A 10,737-nucleotide genomic window follows, 5' to 3' on the forward strand; every position below is an offset into this window, starting at 1 on the left:
AATTTTGTAGAAAAATTTGTATCGAGATTTATTATATATTTTTTTAAAAATTTGTATCCAGATTTTTGTAGAAAAAATTAAAAAAAACATTTTTTTTCCGGAAATCTGACCTTTTTTTTGAAATTTCGTAAAAAATTAATTTTTTTTTCAAATTTTTAAATCTTGGAAAAGATTTTATAAAAATTCTGGAATATTTTTTTTTCTTCTAATTTTAAAATCTGAATTTTTTATATATTTTTCCAGATTTTTAAAAATTAAAATATTTTCCAGAATTTTGTAGGAAAAAATTAAAAAAATAAATTTTATCAATTTTTTTAATTTTGAAAATGATTTTTTAAAAATTCTAAAAAAAAAATATGTAATATATATATTTTTTCATATTTTATAAAAAATATCAATTTTTTATATTTTTGGCTTCAAAAAAATCAGGTGTTAATCATTCAGCGTAGGCTACAATAAACCTACATGATCCAACGGTTTCTATTTGAAAAATAGATCAAACAGTTACAAACTAACGGAGAGGACCAAAAGAGGTAACGGCAGAAGACATAATGGACCAAATTGAGACACTTTACAGTTAGGGGACCAAAATGAAATCCAAAATAAGTTAAGGGACCAAAGCATGTATTAAGCCACTCAAATATATATCCTTTTGACCTAGACCCAAGCCCAATCAGACAGCAGCGTCGCGCGTGATAAATATTTTTTTTTAAGCGTTCACTCTATTCACAAAAGTGTGTACCCGTACATCTTTGGAAGTGAACCCCCTCTTAATTATATAAATGCTACCTGCATGTTTTCTCTCCTATATGAAACATTTTTTCAATTCACACAACACTAGTTATGGTGGGAAACAACAACTTCCCTTTCCCATGCTAAACCTCACCTAAATCATGTTCTTCAAATGATCTAATGGTCACAAAATACTTTCTCATGGTGGAAAACAACTTCCCTTTCCCATGCTAAACCTCACCCTAGTTATATCCAATAAGACTTTGTATTATTCTTCCAATGTTCACTCATTTAACTAGTGAACTCAAATAAGTATTTTGTTAAAACCGAGCATAACACAATTGCGACAATTAAAATGAGACTGAGAATATCGTTACTCGTTAATTAAAATTAGTTTTTGAGAGGACATTAAAGAGAACTTCTATGGTACACCTCACAACTCTTGCTTCATAAATTTATAAATTAACGATTATTTTAAAAAATAAATAGTTGTTTGTCAATATTTATATTTTAGAAAACATCATTTCACAAGAAAAAAAACGTCATTTCATTGTTTATAAGAATTATATTAAATTTTTAACATTTTCTCATAAAAAATAATCAATATTCTTTGTTATGAGTAATAAAAATTCAAAAAAAGTAAATTTTATTTCTTCGACACTTTTAGCAAATAAGATTTAATTATTATAATTGTCAATGATAGAACATAATTTTTTTCTTTAAAAAATAACAACTCATTTAATTGTTAATTTAAGAATTTAGTGTACCAATACACTCAAAATTTTAGGTGTAACAACTTTAGTTGTACCATAGAATTTGCTGGACATTAATTAAAATTATTAATTGCGCAAACAAAATGCATAACATTACCCTATATCACAAATTATAAATCGTTTTGAATTTTTTTTTTCTCTCAAATTATAAACCATCTTATAATATAAATAAAAAATTAATGTTAGTTTTCCTATTGTACCATTGACCTTTTAATCAAGGTTTTACAACTCGAGAGTTTATCTTAACTTATTTTGCTTAGGTAAACTCGACTCGATAACTCTTACGAGTTTACCTACAACTAAAATTATATAAAATTTATTATATGCGCCATGTATAAGTTAATATAATATTGTAAATAGGTCAATAGTGCAAAATATGTCTTAATTACAAAGGTAAATTATACCAAACTACCATAATAAAACGTTATGCTACACTTAGCATCAAATTACAAAAATTAACTCACAAAATCATAAGTTTCATAAGTCTCTAAGTTTAAGCCATCCATAAAAACATCCAATAAAAAACAAGTTTCACAAGTTCCTAAAGTTGTTAATAAAACGAGTAGTGATATTTGTACAACCATATATGACAACTTTGATGACAACTTTCATTTTCTCTCTTCTCATTGGCCAAAAATAATAGAGAGAAAAAAATGAAGAGAGAATAAGAATATAATGTGAGTATGAGAGATAAAGTTGTCAAAAGGTTGTCAAAAATTGGTTGTACAAATATCATTTCTCTAATAAAATTATCCAAAAAATAAACTAAATAATTTCTTCAAAAGGTCAATGCTTCTAAAGTTCCATAACATCATTTTCATCTATGTCTTCATCTCCAACATCATCAAAATGAGCCCAAAAAATTATGTAAATGTAAAGGTAATTTCATCTAAAGCCTTAGTTATCGTAAAGGTAACTATTCAGTAAATGTTCTAGTCTTTAGGATTGTAGAAAATGAATTTGGGTTTTGAAAAAAATGGGCCAAAAAAATGAGCGAATTTTTTATTTTTTTTATTTTTAGAAGTAAACTCGTAAAACTCGATCGAGTTTACACGATTTTACCGAGTGTTAACTTGGTCAAACTTGTCAAACTTTTTGATTTTACCACAAACCGAATTTACCTCCGAGTTAACACGATTTTGGTACATAAAAACGTAAATTTAATAAACTCGGCGAGTTAACACTCGATTTATGAAACATTGATTTTAATACTATTTCCTTTGATTATTTAATTTCTCTTCTATATACCATTACATTTCTTAATTTGTTTAAAATTGTCGAAACTATTTATAATTTGTTTGTTTGTATGAGGAGAGACGTGTGTTAAGACCACATCCATATATAATCATATCATATGGTTTATATAAACCCTCATCATCCTCCCTCAAAAAAAAAAAAAAAACCCTCATCATCCTCATGTTTTGTGTCACACACATATTCTTCCCCACAAAAGAGTAAAGTTGCACCAAACATTTACGTAAATATAGAAACATGGTTCATAGTCCTCGTTACTCTCTGCATCATCTTCCTTATCAGAGCCATGCTCTCCTTCTTCACAACCACTGTACCCCTCCCTCCCGGCCCTCTACACATCCCCATCATCACAAACTTCCAATTGCTCCAAAAATCAATCTCCCAACTTGAACCTTTTCTCAAAACTCTCCATGCCAAACATGGTCCTATCATCATTGTCCATATCGGTTCTCAACCTTCCATTTTCATCAACGACCATGCTCTGGCTCACCATGTTCTCGTTCAAAACTCAGCCATAATCTCTGATCGCCCTACAGCTCTTCCTACTTCCAAAATGTTGTCCAGCAACCAACACAACATCAACACCGCTTTTTATGGCCCAACATGGCGTACCCTCCGTCGTAACCTTGCTTTCGAGATGCTTCATCCATCCAAACTCAAATCGTTCTCAGAAATTCAGAAGTGGGTCTTACGCACTCTCATCAACCGTCTCAAAACTGCATCAGAATCGGAACCAACGGATTCTATTAAGGTTATGCCACACTTCAAATATGCTATGTTCTCTTTACTTGTTTTTATGTGTTTTGGTGAAAGAGTTAACGATGAGAAAATCAGTGATATTGAGCGTGTACAAAGGAAGATTATGTTAAATTTTGGCAGATTCAATAAACTGAATTTCTGGCCGAAAGTTACAAGGATTTTGTCGCGTAACCAATGGGAGGAGTTTTTGAAGTTACTTAAGGATCAAGAGGATGTTCTGCTTCCGCTGATAAGAGCAAGGAAGCAAGTTAAGGAGAGTAAATTGAACAATGTTAATACTGTTGTTTCATATGCAGATACTCTTTTAGAGTTAGAGTAGCCTGAGGAGAAACGGAAGCTGAGTGAGAATGAAATGGTTAATCTTTGTTCAGAGTTTTTGAACGGTGGGACAGACACTACTTCCACTAGTTTGGAGTGGATTATGGCGAATGTGGTGAAGTACCCAGAAGTGAAGGGGAGGCTTGTGGAGGAGATTCGGGAGGTGATGGGTGGTGATGAAAATGGAGAGAAGGAGGAAGTGAAAGAGGAAGACTTGCAGAAACTTTGGTATTTGAAGTGTGTGGTTTTGGAAGGGTTGAGGCGTCATCCATCGGGGAAATTTCCGTTGCCACACGCGGTGAAAGAGGATGTGGTTTTGGACGGTTATTTGGTGCCTAAAAACGGGACGGTGAATTTCTTGCTGGCGGAGATGGCGTTGGATCGTCGTGTTTGGGAGGACCCATTGGAGTTTAAGCCAGAAAGGTTTTTGAAGGATGAGACTTTTGACATTACAGGAAGTAAAGAGATAAAGATGATGCCGTTTGGAGCTGGAAGAAGAATTTGTCCCGGACTTAATTTAGCTTTGCTCCATTTGGAATATTTTGTGGCTAATTTGGTTTGGAATTTCGATTGGAAGGTTCCAGAGGGCGGGCATGTTGATTTGACGGAAATACAAGAATTCACTATGGTGATGAAAAATCCAGTGCAAGTTCATATTTCTCCTAGGATATAGATTATGTGTGTTATGTGTAACGATGTGGAGTATTTCTCCTAGTTCATATTTCTAATTTTTTAATACTTACAACAAGTATCCTAAAGACACTCTTTAGTATTTGACGATTTGCCATTCTCAAGTCTTCACTTGCATCAGATATTGACTTCATATGCAAATTAGATAACACTGTTTTCATTGATCTTATGGTTGTATAGTGTGATATGCAAAGATTGTGGAGGCCAAATTGAACTTCTTATTAGACAGGCAGAAGATTATAACACAGAGAAGGTTGTGGACGACTGGAGGTGACGTGACGTATATAATTTACAAATGATTTTTATAATGAGCGTACTTGGAACACTCTTTAAATATTCTAAAATACGAATTATTCTTTTAAGAAAATCGAATATTTTGATTTTTAATACATTGAATACACGTATTTTCAATACTGCTTATTATATATGGTTTTTAGAGAGTGCTCCATAACACTAGTAAACATTTATCTTTTTAAAAAGTAGGAATAAAAAAATTGAGTAATCAGAAAAATTGATGACCAATCATAAGTGTGAATAAAAATAGAGCGAATAGATAAATTGATCCTCAAAATTATAAAACATCTATCAAAATAGTCATTGATTTTTTTGCCACAAATTCTTCCATAACTCTTGTGGTTATAATTTGTAAAAAAAAAAAAAAAAACTTTTGTTGGTATAAGGTAGGACCAGCATTCTATATTGAGGCTGTAAGAAAAAAACAAAACATTCTACATTGAGGTGACATTGACAATGACGTAGAAACAACCTTCAATTATATCACGTCACAGTAACAACAGAGAGATCATTTTTCAAATGAATGTCATGGAAAATTTCCATTTCCATTGGAAATCATACTAGAAAACAGAGAGAAAATTATTACCTGATAGCAATATCACTTAGTTAGCTATTGCTTGCTGCGCAAGTAACTGAGCTTAATTAGGATTATATTTCTCTTTAGTTTGTCCATAGTAGTTTATCATGCATCTAGATTCTTGTATATATACCGATTGTAAGCTCTCATTTGATCAATAACAATTCATTCTATTCAATCCACTTAGGTTGACTTGTTGGTATTGGCTTGAGATCTGGGAGTGTACTCCTCCTCCTCGAGGTCTCAGGTTCGATTTTCTTCGGTGTCAATTTGAGTGGGCTAATTTGGCTTCTTCAAAAAAAATAAATTCATTCTATTCATTTTACTTGGTTTCCGTATAAAAATATCTCATCTTGTAATTGTGGTTCAATAGAAATTAGATTGAATGAAAAGACTTCAAGGAAAATGCTCATATACAAGCAATAGAAGAAATCTGCTATAACATATTCAGTTAGAGATTACAGTTCAAAAGCCTATCTAATTAATCAACTCCAAGTGTGTAACAGTTTTAGAAGAACACTTCTATGGTCAAAACCCCAAATATAATTCATTCGCACATTCACAAAACTTGAAAAAGGTACAATAGAAAACAATTGAATAAATCCTAAAAAAAATTGAATATATAATGTGTATTTTTGACATAATTAAATAAAATGTATTGTTATGTGTGTGTGGCCACATAATTTTTATTTTGGCATGTGATCATAGAAATATTTCTCACAATTTTAAATAACATTTTACTATTTAAGAGGTGTATTTGTAATACAAAAAATAATGAGCTAGTTTAATAGATTCCTACAAACCTATCTAACTAGGACCACTCATTTTTGTACACAATAAGGACAGTACAGACATATTGTCGTGCCACAAAAGTAATCCACTTCAGATCATATATTATGGGTACTGTTTTGTCTAACCAAAAAGGACAATATTTAATTTTGAAAAAACATATTTTATTCTTATTAAGAATTTTGAAATTTTATTTCAAAGATTTATATATAACGATAAAATTAACATATTAACAATTATAAAATATTCAAATGTCTAGATGAAATAAATAATTTTGTACTATTTAGATAAAAACATTTTAAATCAAAATGACATTTTTATAGCTATGAATGAAAACAATTTTTTTTTAATGAAGTTAGTTATCCACCATTCAACTCAAAGATTTTTAATGTTATGTACATCTTCTGTTAATGAAGTTAGTATGATGATCTACAACTGCAAGTAACATCCAAAGTCTTGTCCATGGAACCATTGATAATTAATGTCATCCCCCATGATTCCCACAACTTCATGGTTTACACCAAAGATGTATTGTATAACTAAAATTTGTACATTTGCCCCGATGTCCATGCTGGGTAAGTACTAATGGAAATAAAGTTTCAATCTTTTTTGCATTTTTGGTATAGCATGTGAGAATAAACGACCAATTTTGGGTTTGTTACAATTTTGGACATGTAATCTTTGTTTTTGTGAAGTGTTGCCTTTTTTTGTTTCCCCCTTCTATTAGTGTTGGTTATAATGTTGTTTTTTGTTTTGTAGGTTACTTGCTATATTTTGTGTGATTAATTTGTTAAACTATTTGGATCTAGGAGCAATAGCTAGTGTTGTTTTATGGATTTAGAAATAATATCTTGAAAAGAAATTTACCATCCAAGAGTTTATCGATCCGCTCTCTTTAAAATATTTCGTTTAAATCTGATCCAACGAATTATCTGAAAATTTTCGATTATATCCACTTGCACTTTTGGACTTTAACATTTTCAGGTGATAAAAAATATATATCTTTTTGACCCAGACCCAAGCCCGGTCAAACAACAGCGTCGCGCGTGATAAATATATTTTCTTGAGCGCTCACTGCATTCACAAAAGTGTTTTCTCTCCTATGTGAAACATTCTTTCAATTCCTACAACACTAGTTCTATCCAATGAGACTTTGTGTTACTCTTCCATCTTGCACTCATTAATCTGGTGTTCAAACAACTAGCAATGGTGTTAATAAGGGAACATGCACTGAATATGCTGCTGCTACTTGGACTTCTACTACAGGAATACAGTAAGATATAATGCAATTAACACCTTCCTTTTTCAGAACAAGAAATCAAGAACTCATGGTTTAGAAAAAAGGTTTTACCTTTAAAATTCAATGCCAAATGAAAAAGCACTCGTGCAAGATATCCTAAAATTATTGCAACAAGGGAATAAGCAAAATGGGGATCATCCTTGGTTACAACCAAGTTTTCGTCCAGGCTAGGCTCAAGTAATCACATTTGGGAATATTTGAGTTCAAATCGTGGCTGAAGCAATCCTTGGTGTTTTGTTCGATGCCCATAAATCCAACGCCTTAAGATTTTATGCTAAGATGTGGTGTCCACAACTCACTTGTATGGTTGCTTTGGTGCCTACGTGGATGATCTTTGGGACTTCCCTCGTGAGCCAACACTTGACTAGACTTTACTCATCTCTCAACCAAACTACAATTATTAGGACCTCTTTTCCTTAGAAACTAGAGGGATAAGACCAAAAATTAATTATTGTAATTTTAATGTATCTATTACCAGTCTAACGCACATGCTAGATATTCTAGGTAATTTCTAGAATAAGTGTTACAATATTTATCTCAATACCTAAAATGGCTACCAAGTTATTTTTTTGACGGAAGGGTTTGGGATGGTGGAAGGCTATGAATTTGAACTCCCTTTATAACATCACAGTAAATTACAAATGAGTTGACAAAGAACTTACTAACAATCACTTCCTTTTAGTTATTAAAAAAAAAACACCTTTTAGAATGTAACTATTTTTTTTAGGGCCTAATGAATCTCTGGTTCTTTTTGTTGGGCCGAAATTTCATATTAATTTTTTGGGATCTAGGATGGTCGTCCTCCTTACCCTGCCTCAGATACGGCCCTGATGCGATCTAGTCCCAATTTTTTTTGTTTAGATGTGGGGTACTTATAACTTTGTTAAATATTGAGATTGGGATTACGCAGTATTAGAATTTCGGGGTTTATGTTTGATCATGTTGGTGTTAATAGATTAATTAGGCAAAATTTGAGTGTCATATTACAAATTTACAATCGAATGTTGATGTTGGTAGCAACTTCTTATGAATCCAAACACATCAAAATTTTTGCGATGCAGAATGAGCTTAAGAAAGAAAAAAGAAAGCGAAGAGTATTAAATAAAATTGCTGCAAATTTGGAACATGATTGAAGTAAAAGATACTTAACTGAATAGACTTGATAGCAGGTACGTCCAAGGAAAGAGCAAAGCAAATGTAATTTATTCTGATAAAATAGAAACAATGACGGTGCACCTAAACAAATAGGGTCAAATGCATCTAAAAGTCCTTTAAGTTTTTTATTTCTTCCAAAGTGGTCCTTTAAGTTTCAAAGGTCCCAAATAAGTCCTTTTAGTTTTTGAATTGTTTCAAACAAGTCTTATTGTAGATAGCATAGTTGGTAATTGTTTCCTTGAACTCATCTTTGGTACCAAATCTGGCTCCTAACACTCACTTAAAATTAGTCATCTTTTTAGGCATGGTAAATGGTGGATAATGCTATTTGTTGTTATCATGTAAATCATCATCATCATCCTCGAAAAGGACTTGTTTGAAACGATTCAAAAACTAAAAGGATTTGTTTGGGACTTTTGAAACTTAAAGGACCATTTTGGGACTTTTGAAACTTAAAGACGACTTTGAGAAAAACGAAAAACTTAAAGGACCTTTAGATACATTTGACCAAACAAATAGTAATGTAGTAATTTTATTTTAAATAGATTCAATGAAAGGAATGATAATAGTGGGGAGCAGATTCTTGAAAAGGATGGAGAACGACTCATCACCAACTATTATATATCAAGACAACAATTGTAGTCAAATTTGTTTAGTTGTTTTTGTGTTAGTGAATTCTAGAGTCCTTTATTATAAGAAGAAAAACGAATAAAAAATATCAAACCAAGACAATAATTAATAGTTGCAACATTTTGAATGTTTTTATAATTATACTTTCATCGAAATTTGTAAAATATTAAATATACTATTAATATTAAAAAGAGAAATATTAAACGAAGGTTAAAAAGTCTTTTAACTAATAAATATATTTTATAAGTTGTGACTTTTTTCTTTTAAACATAATTAATTTTTTTCTTCTTCTTCTTAATACCCGTGGGAGCATTATTTTTTGAAAAATGCTAGGATCCCACTTCCTAACACACTATTTTAACACACACCAATAAAAATTAGCCATCATCTACTTTTTTAATTTCTTTACATGCTACCGGTTCATTTTTGTAACCAATTAATTTATCATTTTATTATTATTATTATTATTATTATTATTATTATTATTATTATTATTATCATTATTATTATTATTTATTTTAAATTTTCATCTCTCAACACTCAACTTCTCCACCAAAACCGTACATGCTTCTCATATGCCAAAAAAATAATATCAAAGTTGCTGCTTTTTGCTCAAATTAAATTGAATGGAAATGGAAAGTTGATGGGAGTTGTAGCTTTTCATGTTTCTGACCCATCAAAAATGAAGTTGTTGCACAAATATACCCGAAGATTTTTTTTCCATTGAAGCCTCAAAAGCCAAAACATCGTATAGAACATAGATCTGGAAAATTTCATCAACGGCCAAGTCAACGACGGCCACCGGAGCTTTCAACAATGACGATACGTTGGCAGTTAGTTAATAGAGACGAGATGCGGCAGATTGAACCATGAGAGAAAGATGTGTACTAATTGAAATGAGAAGATGCGATCCACATATTGAAAGACGATGAGATTGCAATTAAATTCTATAAAAAAATAAATAAGAATTTTTAAACAACGTGTTAGACCGTTGAATAGGTAAAGAGATAAAGTAAGTTGATGAGGTGGTTAATTTTTATTGGCATGTGTTAGAGAATGTGATCCTAGCCTTTTTTATTTATTTTTTATTTGTGCAGAATGGATGCTTGAGTCAAGAAGTGGTGAAAACTAATATGATGTTAATTGTGCTGTGTATATGCATGCATACAATCTCTCATACGGAGTGGAATTTGAAACCACTTCAAAAATATATCATGGTTTTGTATTTCTGTTTCTGTCTTGACCACTTAATTCCCCTTAAAAAACAATAATGTCAATTTTCAGCAATAAAACAATAATGTCAATTTGTAGTGTTTATCTAGTGCACGAATTGCGAAAAAGGTTACTGTGCTTCGGATTTTGCATTTCCACTTTAAATGAAAATGGGACAAGTTGGCAATTAAAATTAGTTTTTTGGGGAACTTCTATGGTACACTCACAATTTTGAGTGTACCGGTACTCTTGTT

The 10,737-nt window shown here is 31.3% G+C and overlaps 1 pseudogene; it reads left to right on the top strand.

Moving 5' to 3' along the window:
• Positions 1-2,859: 2,859 nt before the first annotated feature.
• On the top strand, positions 2,860-4,608 carry LOC11423597 (cytochrome P450 89A2-like; annotated as a pseudogene).
• Positions 4,609-10,737: the final 6,129 nt, after the last annotated feature.

Source organism: Medicago truncatula, chromosome 2 (assembly GCF_003473485.1).
Source record: "Medicago truncatula cultivar Jemalong A17 chromosome 2, MtrunA17r5.0-ANR, whole genome shotgun sequence".
NCBI classification, from domain to species: Eukaryota; Viridiplantae; Streptophyta; class Magnoliopsida; order Fabales; family Fabaceae; genus Medicago; species Medicago truncatula.